This window comes from Odontesthes bonariensis, chromosome 10 (genome assembly GCF_027942865.1).
Source record: "Odontesthes bonariensis isolate fOdoBon6 chromosome 10, fOdoBon6.hap1, whole genome shotgun sequence".
NCBI lineage: Eukaryota > Metazoa > Chordata > Actinopteri > Atheriniformes > Atherinopsidae > Odontesthes > Odontesthes bonariensis.
In genome coordinates, this window is record NC_134515.1 from 9,000,515 (window position 1) to 9,017,853 (window position 17,339).

General features: G+C 41.7%; 1 protein-coding gene across 1 annotated transcript in view; it reads left to right on the forward strand.

Annotated features, from left to right (window-relative positions):
• The window catches only part of LOC142390591 (serine/threonine-protein kinase SBK1), a 185,151-nt gene that overhangs the window by 146,465 nt on the left and 21,347 nt on the right, over positions 1 to 17,339 (forward strand). Inside the window, exon 5 of the mRNA XM_075476146.1 lies at positions 13,150 to 13,285. The gene's annotated coding sequence lies outside the window, so the exon portion shown is untranslated. The remainder of the gene's footprint in view (positions 1 to 13,149; positions 13,286 to 17,339) is intronic.

Below are 17,339 nucleotides of genomic sequence, written 5' to 3' on the forward strand. Positions count from 1 at the left end.
AGGGAGCTTGACAGAGACAGATACAGAGGGGGTGATATACAAACCCCAGCATAAAGAATATGGAATCACCACATTTGGAGGAAGGTCATCCAGCTTTCTTTTTTGTTTTGTAAAGAAAAAACTCAAAGATGTGACACAAAACAATTAATTTTAATAGCTGAACTATCTGGCTTTGTAAAATATACTTAATAAACCTCCTTCTTCTTTTTTTCAAATGAACTTTGCAGTTCTGATACAACCAGTTAATAAAAAGAGTTCTCGTCGAGCATAACGAGCTGCTGGCGCTGACTGATCCGTGGTAATTTGGTCCCAACAAGAGAGCTGTCTGTGGAAACAATGGATATTATCATAAAAGTAATTCAACACAGAGTGTGGCAAAATATGTTGATTGTTCCCTGTCGGCTGTGTCTAAAACTTGGAGCGAGTACAAACAAAATGAGAAGGTTGTAAAAGGGAAACCAAGGAAGACGTTAAAGTGTCAGGACAGAAAAGTCGGTGTTTGTGACTGAACTGAAAGAAATGGGTCAGAACAACCTCGTATATTTAGTTCCACTCTTAGTCTTTCTGACAGACCCACTTTGTACTGTAAAGTCCCGTTTTAATTCTCCTCTCGACTTCATTTGCTCATTTCAAAAGCACCAGAGCCCTCTGCTTCTAAGTATAGTGAATGCAGGAAAAATTGGAGGACCGACAACGTCCTAAAAGGTCGCACTTGAAAATGGTGACAAAAATAACGTTGCTAATTTTACCATAGTATGTGCAAATGATGTGCAGGGTGTAGATGGTTGAAATTTCGTCACTCAGCACATTCTGCGAGCTGCCATTAACAAATGGACTCTTAATCTTTGCAGCTCCAGGAAAAGAGCGGTGCTTCACATCCAACACCAGACATCAGCAGCAGAAAAAGGGTTTCAGCTTGTGATCTGATGATTGATTCCAGCCTTAATGGAATGCTGCGGAGAGGAAAAGCCGGGAAGGAACTGCCTCCCACCTCAAAAACCACTCATTAGGAACAATTGTAGGACAACAGTTCCTGAGCATCATAGTGGCAGTGTTGTGTTGTGTGTGCACATGTGCAAGCACTTTGAAATGTCTGTGTAGGTGCATGTGCAGACATGGCATTAGTACTGCAAAAAGTGCATGTTTGTATGAGAGTGCGTGCATCAATGTGTATGCCAGGATATGAATCTGGCTTGTGCTGCCCGACTAATGGGATCATACTCGATAAGAGACACTTACTGCACTCAGCCAGACTATAATGCAAACACAGATCCATCCTCTTGGTGTTTCTATTCCAAGATGGCCTGCTTTCTTGGAAAGCTAAATGGAGCATTAGCAGATGGTCTGTGTATTTTAGTGGCGCTTTTTTCCCATAGTGGGAAGCAGTTTTTTTTATTTTCAGCGTAACTAGATAGCAGGAGGGGAAGAACAGCAGAGCGGAGTGGGTGATTTTACTGTACAAATGATCTTTATTTCTCAGAAAAAAAAACAGATTACAGAACTCACTGAGCTGCAGCCACACACTGGAAAAAATGCCCCTCCAAAAATAAGTAAGAAAAACAACAAATACAAGACTTTTTTGCTTGAAATAAGCAAGAAAATCTGCCAATGCAACTAGTGAAAATCAGCTTAAATAAAATCTGATATTTGGGACTTTTGAGATAAAAGTTATCTTGAAATTAGCTTAAAAACCTCTTCAAATGTCAAAAAAAGCTTGTTTTTTTTTTGCTTGTTTCATATGATATGTGACTCAAAACAATTTGTTTTCAAGACTTTTTCATTTAACAAGATATTCCTGATGTATTGTCTTCAAACAAGTCCCTATATCTGGCTGAAATAGTACTTGTTAGGCAGTTGTGTCTTATATTAAGTGTAATGAGATATTTTGACTAGAAATGAGACAAATATACTTGGTAAGACTTTGATTTTTTTCTAGTGCACAGGCCTTTTATTGCACTGCATGAAAAAGTATACTCCCTCAGTTTGATAGTTGAATGTTGCATCTCAGTCTGCATCTTCTTTTAATCTCTTCATTACAGTTTACGAAGCTGAGCGTGTGTGACAAAAGAAGTCCAAGCTATTTCCAAAATGCCTGTTGGAATCGTGACAGGCATTCGAGTACCAAAGAGAAGCCTTTGAAGTAAAAAAAGAAAAAAGAAGGAAAGAATGAAGCGTTGAAGAGAAAGACTTAAACCTATCCACCCTATATTTCCCTCCTTTTTCCCGTCTCTTTGTGGCCTTGTGAGCTTGCTGTCCTTGGATGAGACACAAAGGCTCCCGAGGAGAAAGGCCTCAATCGCAGCGACCGCCACACACAGATCTTTTCACTGGAGCTTCAAACCTAATGCTCCCTCACCCCTAATGTGTGGTTGGTGTGTCTGCACCCCCACCTCATGTAATCTATGGCTTTGTCTTCTCACATGAAACTAAAAAAAGGAGTCTGACCACCAAATGAAGCTAAATCCCATTGGTCCGATCCCGTCAAGTTCTCTTAGACCTACTTAACCCCAACTTACATATGACGTGCCCAATTTAAGGTTATACTAGAAGCTCACATGCTGTTAAAGAGAAAAGTGTGCTGTGAAGATTTTACTGACGGAAAACAGGGGCTGCACAAAGAAAATGTTCATTTAAAAAAGTTAGACTGTGGTTTATTAGCATCCCTGAACACTTTTAAAATGTGTTTCTTCCAGACCAAAAAATACACTTCAAATTAAACCTCATACACCTCACCTCCCACAGTTTTCTTACTTTTCAGTTATGTCCTACAATGACTGACAGCTCAAATCTGGATTCATGTTATGATAACAACAAGTCTCTCCAACGATTTGTCCTAAAAGCGCCCCGGAAGTATTTGTTTGCTTAAATTAATCCTTAAGAACCCTGGGGGCAGGGAAGAGGAGCACACCACTGAATGAGTTTCTATACAGTCTTGGATGCACGTTGAAATGTTAAACTCTTGTGAAAACTTCCGAGTTCACTTCCTTGGCTGTGACCCCAACCCCATCAATCCCCCTACAATGACCCAGCATGGGAATGCGATAGGAGGAGGCGGGACAAGGCTGCCAGCAGCATTCCACGGCGAGGACTCCAGCTTCGCAAAGACAAGGGGAGGTGAGGACATAAAAGAGGAGGGGAGAGCAGAGGGGGGAGATTATGGGTTAACGCCATCCCAATCCAGATGGGTAAAGGCCAAGGAAAAGCTGGGGGAAAAAAAGGGAAATGCAAAGAGGGCAAGGTAGAGAAGATGAGGTATGCATGCTTGTATGTGAGGGCGAGGAGTGGGGGCTGTGGTGGGCTTGTAAACTGGAGCCCGGTCCTTTTCCCATGGTGTCTGCAGACACAGGACCACACCAGGCCATGTTCTCCCACAGCACCGCCCTCAAACATCCGTCACAACCCATTACTGCTGACGCACAGCTTCCAAAGAGAGCTGGAAGGGCATGATGAAATTGGGGTCAAAATGAATTTGAAGGCATGTGATGAGGGCCATTAAGTTATTGGGTGTCTTGTAGAGAGTAGACTTTGTCCGTCCATCTGAGTGGCATCTCAAATTTAAGGCCATAAAGAAGAGAAGCCATCAAATGTTCTTGAAAGCATTGCTTTAATCTCGCTTTAATAGAAATGGGAAAATAATGCATTAAGAAATGCTAAAATGTGATATAATGCTGCTGAGTGCTGCAAATGCTTTGTTACAGATGGACGGCCGGGTTTCACTCATCTGCGCACTTCATGTTGTTCCTCAAGTTTGTGACATCAAACCGCCTGCAGGTCGAGCTGGTAAACTGCTGATTAGCACGCAAGCTAATCCCTAACTAGCATGTCAGTGCCTGTTAGTGACGTTATCTTTCTGAACTGTTCAGTTTATCACACCATAATTACTCTTATGTAATGACCTGTGCTGTTTGTTAATGTCCTCATGAAGAAAATAGAGTTGACATCATGTTACTCTGAATTTTGGCTGGCTAATGGTGTTTGTTTGTATGCCATATCATAAGGATGCTTCTCGGTTATGAGGGAATGCATGAGATGTTATATGTGACTCTACCCGGGGTATGTCTGGTTTGCCCACTTTGTGCTGCTGAGTGGCAAAAAGACAATGGGTATGCACCCAGAGAACCATAATTATGTTTTTTTAGATTGAACGACCAAGATGAAGCGCTTGTACAGTGGATGTTGCAGATTATACACACACACTAATACCTGTAACTCATTGGATTGATTGGTTTGGTTAAAACAAACTCAGTACTGTTCATTTGAAGTGATCAGCCGCTCCTCTTTAGACGATACAGCCAGTTCCCCCTTTTTAAAAGGTGTTTAAAAGGTGAATATTGGCCGATACTTGGGATTGTGAAACACTTAATGGCAGCAGTGGACACTTAAAAGATTTCAACACACAAGGCTGACACTTGACAACTTTGGTGACATTTGGTATTTGCTGGGATGAGGAGAAGATTGGGCTTCATATTCTTTGTATAGTCTTGGCAAAAGGCAGCACATTCTGTGTTTTTTAAGGGATAATTTGTCATTAATTTATTCCTAGAATGGCCTGCTTGACATATTGTGTCTTTCTTTGCATCTTTTTACATTTTTCTGTTCTTGTTTGGATGCTGTGCCGCTGGAATGATTTCTACTTGTAACTCCGGCCCTTTTCTGCATCTGTTATGATAGATAACAGTGGAATTGGGAAAGTTGTTTTCCTTGTTGGAGCAGTTGATTAAGCTCTCCAACGCGCGAAAATAACGCCTGGAAAAAGACCCCAAAAACCAGACTGGTTGAAAAGGAGACGTTGTGGATGCAGAGCAAGAACAAAATGGAGAGAAACGAGGAGGAAGTTCTTCCCTTGATCATCGTGGGAAGTGTGGGATCACTCGCAGGTAAAATGGACACGCTCGTATCAGGAGGACAACGTATATTTCACCGAGACATGGCTGCAGAAACAGCTCTAACACCTCTTTACTCAACTTTAAGACTATATGAGCAGAGCTTGTTAACAACAGATGTTGTAATCCTGGACATGTCACTGAAAGGGAGCATCTCTGCAATCCAGATGTTAAACTGTTGGCTGTAAGTTCACCTCCATGTTGTCTACTGAGAGAGTCCACCTGTCTTACCTGCTAAAACTGAGTGACATCATCAGTTTAGCTGTCAAGCTAAAAAAAACACCCAAATCCATTGATGGCGATCTCTGAACATTTGCACCACACCTCTCTCTGCTACTTCTAAATGTTTCCTCAGCTGATTCTCATTTTTATTTTGTCATCTATCTACAACAGTAGACATCTTGTTTCCTAAATTGTCCTTGTTTTCTAAATTGTCTTCCCATTTGTCTCGGTACCTGACTTACCGCACTTACTCTAGCATTAGTTATGCTCTTAGCTGTTTGGTTTTGGAAGGAAATGCACTTATGCTTTCTTGTGACCAGAAGTTCTTTTGCCTACCGATGTGGAACACACTTATTGTAAGTCACTTTGGATAAAAGCGTCTGCAAAATGACCGTTTTGTAATGTAAATCTTAATACTGTATTCAATTAATATTGAATTGATAGACTGTGAATCCAGCTGTAGATCAGTTGTGCTTTACAACTCGCCTCTTTTTTGACACACACAACCTTCCCTGCAGATGTGCTTGTCGTCATCTGTGGTTACAGTAAACACATAAATCCTCGTGCACTTTTCCACCTCGCTGTATTAGTACATTTATCACCAGGACAGGTTTGCTGAAAAATCCGCCTCGATGAAAGCAAAGATAGAGGTTTGATAGAGGTGTGCATCAAAGTGTGATTGAGTGAATGAGAGGGAAGGAGGGAGGCTGAGACGCGCAACACATATGTCTGTCTAGACGTGCTTCTGTACGTGTGTTTTCTATACGTGCACGTGTGCTCCAGTGACGGTATCTGTGCTTGTGGACACGCCTGCGTTGTGGGTGAAATGTGATCGAGTGTCGGTCCGTGCGGCTGAGTATTGATGGGAGGGCCGTGAGGGAAATGCACGTCTGTTTAGGTTGGCTTCGATGCAGCGGGGCTCCACATCGCAGGGTCTGGCTGCCAGCCAAACTCCTCTGTTACCAAGGAAACGAGCTGCAGCCGAGCATCTGAGAACAGCCTGATTTAACCGTTTTTGGCCTTTTTCTTGTTGCAGGGGCAAGCTCTCTGTGGCACAGCTGTAATACCAGCTGTAGAAACTGCCACACGGGACCCACATACAGACCTAGACATGCATTCTGTTACATACTGAAAACCACTTAAACAAAATATTGGTGATATTTTGCAGGGCTTCAGTTTTATTCAAAGCACTGCGAGTAACCGTTTGTTTAGTGCTAAATTCAACAACGTTAAATCCAGAAGTCTCAATGTCACACGAAACATTTAACTTTATTAAACTTCTGTTAGCATTCAGTAAATCCTCCAGGTTTCGTAACATTTTGGTCGACCTACTAACCTACTAACGTGATCAGCAACAAGTGACGTTTCCAACATGTTGCTCCTGTCTTAAACATTTACAATTTTTAAATCAAATGATGGCAGCTCATGGGATTACCCTCCTATACGCCCCATTTCTCAAGCATCATTTCAGTTCAAATCTGTGTACAAACTTCTTGTTGTGAGTGTAAAATACGTGCATTGTTTGTCTCTTACGGTGCCACATGTGTCAAACAGTCCTCGTGTATTCTGACACTGCAAAGATGGGCAACAGCATTTGGGAAACGGAGGAAAAGTACGGGAGCAGTCGTAAAACACGCAAACCCTGAGAGTTAACATTTCAGTTCTGTCAGCCATGTTGGGGAAACTGTGGCGAGACGCCTGCGAATGAATTCTTAGAAACAGTCGGTCAAAAAGAGGAAGGAAAGAGTCACATGACTAAACTGAACCCTGCGACACTGCAGTGATCACAACGATCTCCGGATGGCAGAGAGACGCATTTCTCTTCACTCCTCTGCTTCACAATGTATCTGAAGAATGCGAGGTGTTACCGTTGTTTGATTCATTTTAAGGACTGGTTTGCATCTTATGTTGCACGTGCACAAACCCTCAATCACCTCAGTGCTGCTCAGTGGGGCTTTTTTTATCCTGAGCTAATGTTGGAAGCTTTTGTCTCCACACAATGTGCACATGGAGTGTGGAGAGGAGGACTCTGCAGGTAATTATTCATATAGAACATGTTTTATATGGAAATTAGATCCTTAAGACAAACCTTAGAATCAGAGGCCAGCAGGGTGGAGTCCTGTTTCCTTATACTACAGCGCCCCCTGCTGGTGGGAGTATCACTTAATAAATTCCACCTGACTACTGTGAAATCTTCACATTTATTATCACAGTCTGTGTAGATAAAACAACAAATGACTGAGCTCTAATATTCATTTAATCCTTCATTTTCCCATCAAAAGTTATTTGGAAAGCCATAGTTATCACTGTGTGGCAACAAAATGTCACCATTTAAAAAAAGAAAAGAACATATAACAACAGGCCAGTAATATTCCAGGTTGTTCCAGTCCAAACAAGAACACACCGTATGTGTGTGACAGGTCAATGCAAAAGTTTTATCATCACCCTGGAGGTGGAAAGAAGAAGGATTCCTGCAACAAATGGCTTCCACCTCAGAACTCTTTTAACATCGTAACAGGCTGAGTCTAACATTTGTGTACATGAGGATGGAGCAGATCCGACTGTCTTTACACCAACATGATGTGAGATAAAACTCTAATTATTGGCCACACTTCAAACAGATGTGTTCCCCTCCATTTCAACAAGTACTTCTGCCCAGACGAGAACGCAGACATTTCCCCCAAATGCAGAAATAATCACGCCGGGCCAGTAAATGGAGTAAATTACTTCTACATTAACGATGTGTCAAAACACAAGAGAGGACCTTTCTGAGCATGCCCAGTGAGCCGGTACTCTGTTGAAAGAAAACTTCAGAACCAAAACAGCAGCTTGTGCAATGTTGACACCAGAAGACAGACGATGAATTAGAGCTGTTGCTCAACGTGACATTACAGCACAAGTTGATAAAAACATCAGAGAAACCAGTACACAGGGGCCATTGTTGTTTTGGTTTGCATTGCATGCTCATTACAAAAAGTAAGCTGCGATGCACAAAACCTCTATTTGTTTAAACACTTTCACATTCACTTTGGAAAGTGTCATAAAAAGCTTAGTTTTTCTTGGTTTTTCTCAGCTTAGTTTAAAACTCTGCACGAGGATAAAAAAGGTAGTTTTTCTGACTAGAAACACTCTGCATGAGGATAAAAAAGCTCAAACGTAGAAGAAAAAGTTCATTTTTAGTTGTATGTGTGGACAGGACCTAAAACTAGACATTTAGAGTTAACGTAGACATGTTTGTCTGACTCAAAAGTTTCAAAACTTTGACCAACACACCCAGATAATGCAGTTGGGAGTTTAATTGCTGTTGCACGTTTATGTTCAGTTGGGTTTAAACAGGCCTCGGAGCTCTGTGTGTGTGTGCTCCACAGTTCCCAACTGGACTTTGTCCCAGAAGAAAACAAGAGGAAGACGGTAAAAACAGGTTATAATTTGCTCCTTTGTAAGAAAGTCAGTCGTACAGCCGATCACCGCTCAGTCTTAGAAACAAAGGTCAACCAGAACAGCCACAGGAGAATCCATCTTGCCCTGCTCCAAGCTATCCGTTTCAGGCTGAACACAAAAGTTTGAACCAATCAACACCCAATCAGGTTCTGGTTTTACCTTCTGACCAAAAATGTAAGCTTTTCTCTTTGGTTTGCACCTCTACTCCAGTCTTGCAAAGGTTCGGATAGCTGGACTGGCATATTAAGGATGTGCTACATGCACAAAGGATGCATAAAACCCTGGATGTCTCATGTTTCAGTATGATCCAATGTAATATTGTGTTTACATGACCCTGACCAGACCAGGATTTTGTCATCTTTGCAGTGATGGTTCAGGATTAGTTTGAATGTAAACGTCAGCCATTCAAACAGCCTAAATCCACTGAGGAACAGGAGCTTACAAGGTTTACATGTCAAGTAGTTTAAAAAACTGTTTTGTTTTTAAAGCAACTGCTGCTCACACAATTAGTCTTTAACTATCTGATACTTTATGCTTACAGATGCTTGTATAGATGCATCTACGTAGCACACACAGATATAAGTGTTTGTGGATGCATCCTTTAAACAGAATAAGACACTAATTGATCATGCACACAAAGCTGGTAGAAGTTAGGACTGTACTGAGTCAGATTGCAGCGATTTACTCTTCAAGTATCAAATTCTTTTTAAAATGAATTATTTATTGTACTCTGAGAATCAACACAGCATGTCGGTGCTTTCACGCCATCAGTGTTAAGTGCCTGATGCTAATGTGTTTCTCATTTCTCACTCACTTTGCACCAAAAAAAGGAAGCTGTGGCTATTTTCTTCTAAACCCTTTCAACATTACATGAAAAATGAACCAGCTCTTTGTCCACAAACCAGAGGGACCAACAATGACTCGTATACAAAAAAAAAAAAGGAACACGTATGTGGGAGAGAGGCGGCTCCTTTCCAAGTAACTTCAACCAGTTCCTCTTTCTCTGAATGTCAAACCCTGTTACATTTCACTTTCAAAACAATTCACTTCCTGTTTTTATGCCATTCAATAGGCCCAGAAAAACGTTTGCACAACATGCGCAGAACCAGCTCCTCCGCCACCTGTGTCAGCACGACCGCACTCCCTGACCTCCCTGAGACGTTCAGCCCTGCTGGAGGCTGAGGCCTGACATGCAGCGGAGGTGACAGGGCTCCCTGTGTTCCTCTCGGTGCAGCTGCCACTCAGGCTTCCTCATGCGCCCGTTAACAAAGCTGATACTCTGAGTGACCTGAGCCCAGCAGCACCTGAACACTCCAGGTTGGAGGTTTGTAGTTGAAGCACGTCCATCGGGCAGCCACGACACCGAAAATGCCCCCAAAACATGCCTGTTACAGGCATGTTAGGCATTAAGAACATATCCAGAATTAAAGGGATAGTTCGCCTCTTTTGACATGAAGCTGTATGACATCCCATATTAGCAATATCATTTATGAACATCTTCTTACCCCCCGCTGCGTCCTGTGAGCCGAGTTCCAGCCTCGTTTTGGCGTTGACGAAAGTAGTCCGGCTAGTTTGCTGGGGTCCCGAAAATAAAGCGTTTTGCTTCTCAAAACAATATGCGTTCAAAAGAGTAATTCATTTGCATCACAAAATCGTTCATCCAGAAAAAGTCAGACCTCACATCGCTTGGTGCTATTTTCTCTCTCCCTTCATGTCAATGTGTTCAGCCACCTGCCGATAGCCGCACCTGTTACGGTGTTTGCTGCTCGGTCTGCACTTCAGTCTGCACGGTTTACACAGCAGGCAGTGATACGAAGGGAGAGAAAATAGTGCAAGGCGATTGTGAGGTCTGACTTTTTCCTGGAGAACGATTTTGTGTTGCAAATGTGTTACTCTTTTGAACGCATATTGTTTTGAGAAGCAAGATGCTTTATTTTGGGGACCCCAGCAAACTTGCCGGACTACCTTCGTCAACACCAAAACGAGGCTGGAACTCGGCTCACAGGACGCAGCAGGGGGGTAAGTCAATGTTCATAAATGATATTGCTAATATGGGATGTCATTCAGCTTCATGTCAAAAGAGGCGAACTGTCCCTTTAAGGTTCTTCTCTGACTGAAGAGTGAGTGAGAAGGGAAAATATTGTCTTACTTCAGTGTCTGTGCTTATTTGGCCTCCCCTACACTCGCTTAACCACAGTCCTGGAGCAGCATTAAGTATGCGGTCACCTCTGCTGATTCTCCCGGCCAAGCAGAGAGGACAGAGCATCTTTCACGGGTCGCTTCTGCAGAGTGCAGCCCCCTCTGGCAGCATCAGCACCATAGAGCTGACTGGTGGAAATGGAGTAGCTGAACTCATACTCTTAAAGACACGGAGGCATATGTTACACATGCAGCAGCTGTGAATCCAGGTTATCATGTAGAGTTCCATGATCTATGTTAGATTGCAGATAACTTCTGTTTCAACTTCTCCAATCAAATGTTTCATTTATATAGTTTCGCCTCAGGCACGCTCAGGACGGGAGATTGGACTGAAGACAAGTTTCTGTGCAATCTGTTGGTTTCCTTAGCCAGGAAATTGTTTTTGAATTGGCTCTATATGAATGAATTGGATTATTTTATAAATAATTATGATTACAATGAATTCAATTTGAATTGGCTTGAATTGGACTTTATTATTTAAGTGCCTTTAGATGACATTTGTTGTATTTGGCGCTAACACAGCGTTTCCTCATTGAGCATCGATTGGAATAAGAAGGTCAGACATTCCTGACATCATGAGAAGCTCTTGGTAAGGTTACGCCTTCGTAATTCAGACTTTGAGCTTTGGTAAAGCTCTCAAACTTTTAGATACCAGAAAATCAGCAGATAATGGTGCAACTAAGGGTGTTCCCCAGGGGTCGATCCTGGAACCACACCCATTAATTCATCCTGATGACACATAAGGCTGTCGGTCACCTGTAACTGATATTAAATACAATCTAAACCAGTTTGTGTGATTTAACACTTTTAACCACTTTGCAGAGCTCTGATATTGAGTCTGATTGTACATATCTTAAATCGTAATACACGATAACTTATCTTTTACATCTCATATCGAGCAAATCATCCAAAAACTGGATTGTGGTTGGATTGAAACTGCTGGATTATTGTGCTGTAGTTTACATGGATGCTTCGTCACCATGTTTATATGTATTAGTTCCAGTCTATTATGAAAATCTGAGGTTTATCACAAATTCTAAATCTTTTATTGTCTATGCAAAGACTCAATCACTGGTATGTTCTTATTGACAGGGCTATTATTGATCTGCTTCCTCCTTATTTACAGATTAACATTTCTTAGAGAAGCACAAGAAGTTATTCTTTTCACACTCAGGATTTACTGCTATTGTTCCTTCCGATAATCCACACTGAACTGGGATAAAGAGCGTTTAAATAGGTTGCTGCCTATCCGTGAAATAAAGAGAATTAATGAAAAGGCATGTTTAAAGTGATTCTTTTTTACTGTGGCGCTTTCATATTTGTGATATTTATCTTGTAGTTTTAGCATTCATTAGGGCATTCTCATTTTACCTGAATTTAATGGGAAATGAATCAAACTCTTATTACTTTGTCCAGTGTCTGAATGTGTCTTGTAACTGTGCTGATGCTGTTGTCTTAGCCAGGACGATCTCAGTCAGATTTATTACTGGTTAATGATAATAAAAGCAATAATTATAGCAGCAACAACATCTTTGCTTTGGTTTTGTACAGACTTTACACCAAGTGCACGCTTAGAGTGAAATGATACGGTCAGTAATACCCTTCCAGTTCTTATGCGCATCCATTTTAGAAGTTATTCTAAAGCTTCTGAGATACAGTCCTGACATACCTCGGCTAAACTAGTGGACCTCAGGTTAGCCTCCTCCCACAGTTAATAACAAACAGCTCGACCCAGCGTCCGGTGCCCACGCTGGTACGGCACAGTCTGAAATGGGACACTGAAGTGATGATTGTATCAGCTTTATGAAACAGCCGAGAGCACAGAAGTTACTGTAAAGCCCCCCCTCATAGATATCGTATATCTGTATAAATCTAATATCATCCTGAGTTTGACGTACGTGTCAATTGTTGCCATGTTTTGGATTTACACAACCAGTAACTTGAAAAAAGATCGCAGGGGTGACGTCAGGACTCAGGGTCCTTTCAAGCAATCTCTGTGTCACAACATGAGATGTTAATGTGGACAGAACGTGAAGAATCCCGGCTGAGGTGTCGAGCTAGCTATCCAGTTTCTTCCCTCTGTGTTCTGCACATTAGACAGAGCCAGAGAGTCCTGGCTGACAGTTTATGGATTCAGTAAAATGAGCTCAAATGTTTGACTGCATGTTTTAAAAAAGGGCTTTAATTTTATATGGATATACAAACAGGCCTAAAGGCATTTGAATTGTCCCTATCGCTGGCGTGCATGATCTGTTTAGTGCCACTAGATGGCAACATTTGACTTTCTACTCTGTAATGCCTCACCTGATTTGGGAGCAGCCTCAAAACTTGATGGACAGTTGATTTTTAACATAAACCGACAGCATGTTTGACCTGTGGTTGCCGGGCTTGTCTTATGTCATAGGATTATGCAGCCAAGAGCACGAGTTTCTGTGATTGTGCTGAAGTGAACGTGTCATCCAGCAGCGTTCAACAAAGAGAAGATACGGTGATGAATGGAAGACAGCAAATACCGACTCCGTCAGCGTGACATGACATGGGTGAGTGGTCTTTACACTTCATTATCAGAGCTCATAAACCAGACACCCCTTACTATAAATATTCAGGGCAGCTACTCACACCTCTTTGAGGATGGGAAAAATGTACTTGGACCATAGGATTGCACCCTTGTAAAGTGACACAACAGTTTCTCTTCATTAAAGCATTTGTTAGGTCAAAGTTTATTTAGGGGATGCAAAAGTGGGTATAAAAAAAATCCAGAGATATCCAAGTTTGTATAAAAAAAACCTTTTTTCCCCCTCTTTTTTAAAGAGAAATATAAATTGTGTTGTGACTTCTTACTTTGGTCCTTTGAAGACTAAGAAAACCAAAGGTTTATTATACATTGTCGGCAAAGTAATTTTTCTCAGATAAGGGCCTGGAAAAAGGCAGAGTCTCAAGAATGCACGAGCAAACATCAAAAACATGGGCAAAGCTAAATGCAAGCCAGAAACAAGCTGAGGTCACATATTTATTAGAAATAACACGAAGCTGATCACAAGGAACACAATCTGGCAGAGCACCCCAGCAGCCAAATGGTTTGTATTAATGGCTTTTGTATCTGTATATATGGGTGAAACCATTATTTTGCCAAACTCTGAGGATGATTTATGATTAATCATCACCAACAGTTAATATGTAGAAAACAATATCAACACAAGGTCCATTTCCTCTTGTTCTGAAGCCTTTAACTATGTTTACGGTCTATAGAAATTGAAGTTTGCTCTGTCGTCACAAAACTGTAGTTCAGAATCTTAAAAAAGTTCAAAATGAATGACATCCTGTTGATTAAGACACTGTCACATGAATAAAAGTTCCAGAAATAGTCGGTAAGTGGACTCTTTAGTCCTAAGAGTGATCAGGACAGTAGGAAGTTCAAAGATCCACAGTTCCACAACAGCTCATCAAGCTTAAACTGGTACGGACGGTGAATACAGTTCAAAGTCCCTGAACATGTGAGTTCGGGGATCTTGATCTAGTTTTGAGGGGTCATTTTCAGGATTTTCTAATTTATAATTTCAGTGTATTCATGGGACACAGTTGTCAAAGACCCTCACTGAGACCTTTGCTTGTATTGCCATCCCACTCAGAGTATTTCCACAAACCGCTCAGCCAACTTGTCATAAATACAGCAGCGATTGAGCTATTCTTAGAGGTCCACCGCACCAGACAAGACAGAGCGCTACCCTAACAGTAGTTGTTGTCAAAACAAAACACACTGTATCCAGCAATTTATAAGGCCGGCGGGGATTATAGCCTCTGTGCTCAGCTGGGATACATTTCCAACACTGCTCGCTGTAGAATCTCTATGGAATCTCTGTGTCACCCTCTTACCCCATGATAGGAATAGCTGGGTGAACAAAGCAGTGGCTGAAGCTCATACCACGAGATTATCTCAATTAACGCCAGCGTAAGGCCCGTTGGAGGCCTGAAGACAGCATTGTTTTGCTGCTGTTATTGGATTCATTAGATGGAAAAATGCCTCAGTGGGGCCGGGAAGAAGGAGAGAAAATAGACTTTGACTCCCTTGTTCATTGTTTTTCATTCCATTGTTTGATATTTGGTTTGGCAGGAGCAGAAGCATTGTGAAACACGCATCCTGAGCATAGCTTCTGTGAACTCAACCTACCCGTCACTGTTTCTTTCTTCCTCCGGACACATGCGTCTCTGTCACAACTCACTTTGTCATTTGCCACTGTCTGGTTTTAGAGAAATTTGTCATAAACGTTGTAGGAAAACATGCAACGCTACAGAAGAGCAGCAATAAAAGATCATATTTAAGAAATGCACGTCTAAGTTTATACAACACATGTCTGAATTTTATCTACGATGCTTAACAAATGGTCCGAATGGGCTCAAGTGAACTTTAATCAATTATTTTTACTTATATTCCCACCAAATGACACGTAATTATGTGTATTACACAAAAAAGAACAGATTAAAAAACATTGCTTAGATTTCCCCAGCAGCTCAGCATGAGGACACAATAACACAGGTGCAGCTTGTGACTTTAAATCTGACAAATGTAACGGCTCATCAGCATGAAGGTGACCAGGCTTCACACCACTGAATAATAAGGACAGAATCCCCGGCCACAGACAGAAGGGTGCTAAAATCAGCTTCCTGCACCTCCATTTCAAAACACAACTGAGGACATGTCAGAGTGTCGAGAAGCTGTTATTGTGTCTTAGGTAAAGCCGAATATGCAACCAGGAGCAAGAAGATTTTCTACCATTTTCTACCATTTTCTGCAGTATGATGCCGGTTAAAGTGGTTGAAGAACCAAAGGACGTTAATTCAGACCTTTGGTCACAGCCTAAACATTTGCTATCTTGGAAGTGACAAAATAAGTCTTCTTTTCTTTCTTTCTCTTGTGGAACATGTGTTCTTTTTTGTTTGTTTGTTTTTGAGAATGTTGTTGTGATATAAAACTCCAATTCCATTAAAGTTGGGACACAGAGTAAAATGTCAATTAGAAACATCACATATGGTACATAATATCACCAAAAGATGTAGAGAATCTCATCTTCAGGCCCTCAGACAGCTCTGCATTAGAAAAACAGACCTGATTCTGTCCTGGAAATCACTGCATGGGCTCAGGAACACTTCCAGAAATCATAGTCTGTGAACACAGCTCACCGTAACGTCCACAAATGCTCCATAAAACTCTGTCGTGGAAAGAAGAAGCCACGTGTGAACATGATCCAGAAGCGCCACAGTCTTGTCTGGACCAAAGCTGACTCTGCATCTTCTGGACTAAAGATGAGAGGGACCATGTGGCTTTAAATAAGCACTCAATTCAAAAACCTGCATCCCTGAAGGCACATTAGTGCCTATGGAACTGGAAACTTGCACATCTGGAAAGGCTCCATCAATGCTGAACGGTATAAACAGGTTTTCAGAGCAACACATGCTCCCATTCAGGAGACGTCTTTTTCAGGGAAGGCCTTGCATATTTCAGCAAGACAAAGTTAAACCACAGACTGCATCCATTCCAACAGCATGGCTCCATAGTAGAAGAGTCCAGATGCTGGACTGACCTGCCTGCAGTCCAGACCTTTGACCAACTGAAAACATCTAAAATACAACAAAGAAGACCGCGGACTGTTGAGCAGCTAGAATCATCTATCAGACAATAATGGGACAACTTTCCTCTCCCAGCTGGAGTCCTCAGTTCCCAGATGTTTACAGATGTTGTTAAAAGAAGAGGGGATGCTATGCAGTGGGAAACATGGACCTGCTCCTTCTTTTTCCAGACGTGTTGCTGCCATCAAATTTAAAACTGGCTAATATTTTCCTTGAAGTGCCGAAATGTCTCACTTTCAACATTTGATGTTTTCCAAGTTCTAACCTGAATAAAAATATTGCTTTAATGTATCTGTAATTTACGGAAGCCCAGAGCGGGCGTGGTACGTATAAACTTTTTTTTTATGGTTTTCTCGAGATAACGAGTTAATTTACCGATGGTTTTCGAGATAACGAGATGACTATCTTTCCTTGAATGCTCATGATCAGTTTCTCGGTGTTCTTAAAGCCTTTCCAAGAACGGACTCAAGCTGAAAATGTCAGATTTTGGAGAACCCGACATAGATCAACGCATCAGATTTGACTTCTGTCGTGGTCTAACAGGCGGAAATCTCAATTTGTTTGTCTTGTAGAGATAACTTTCATATCAGCCCGCGTCATTTAAGGAGACGGCCGGCTCGACTGGAGCTCAACAGGCGTTTACACCTCAGTGATCCTGCTGATATAGTCGACTTCATCAGTGACCAGCTGAGGGGACCAGGCCGTCTCCATGGTTACTTACTTACTTACTCCTTGGTTACCGAATGATGCACGAGAAAACTAAATGCTTGTCACACCAGCGGGATTTGCTTTGTGCATTTCCACAGCAGAATTGTTACACAAACGCTCCACGTTTGATTCATAGGCTACTTTATTCAGTTTTCAATGAAAGGGGGTAAAAATGGGTAAAAACCTTTGCCAGAAATACATATAAACACATATAAACAGGAGCGGACTGGGGAGAAAAAGTGGCCTCGAAAACCATCGGTA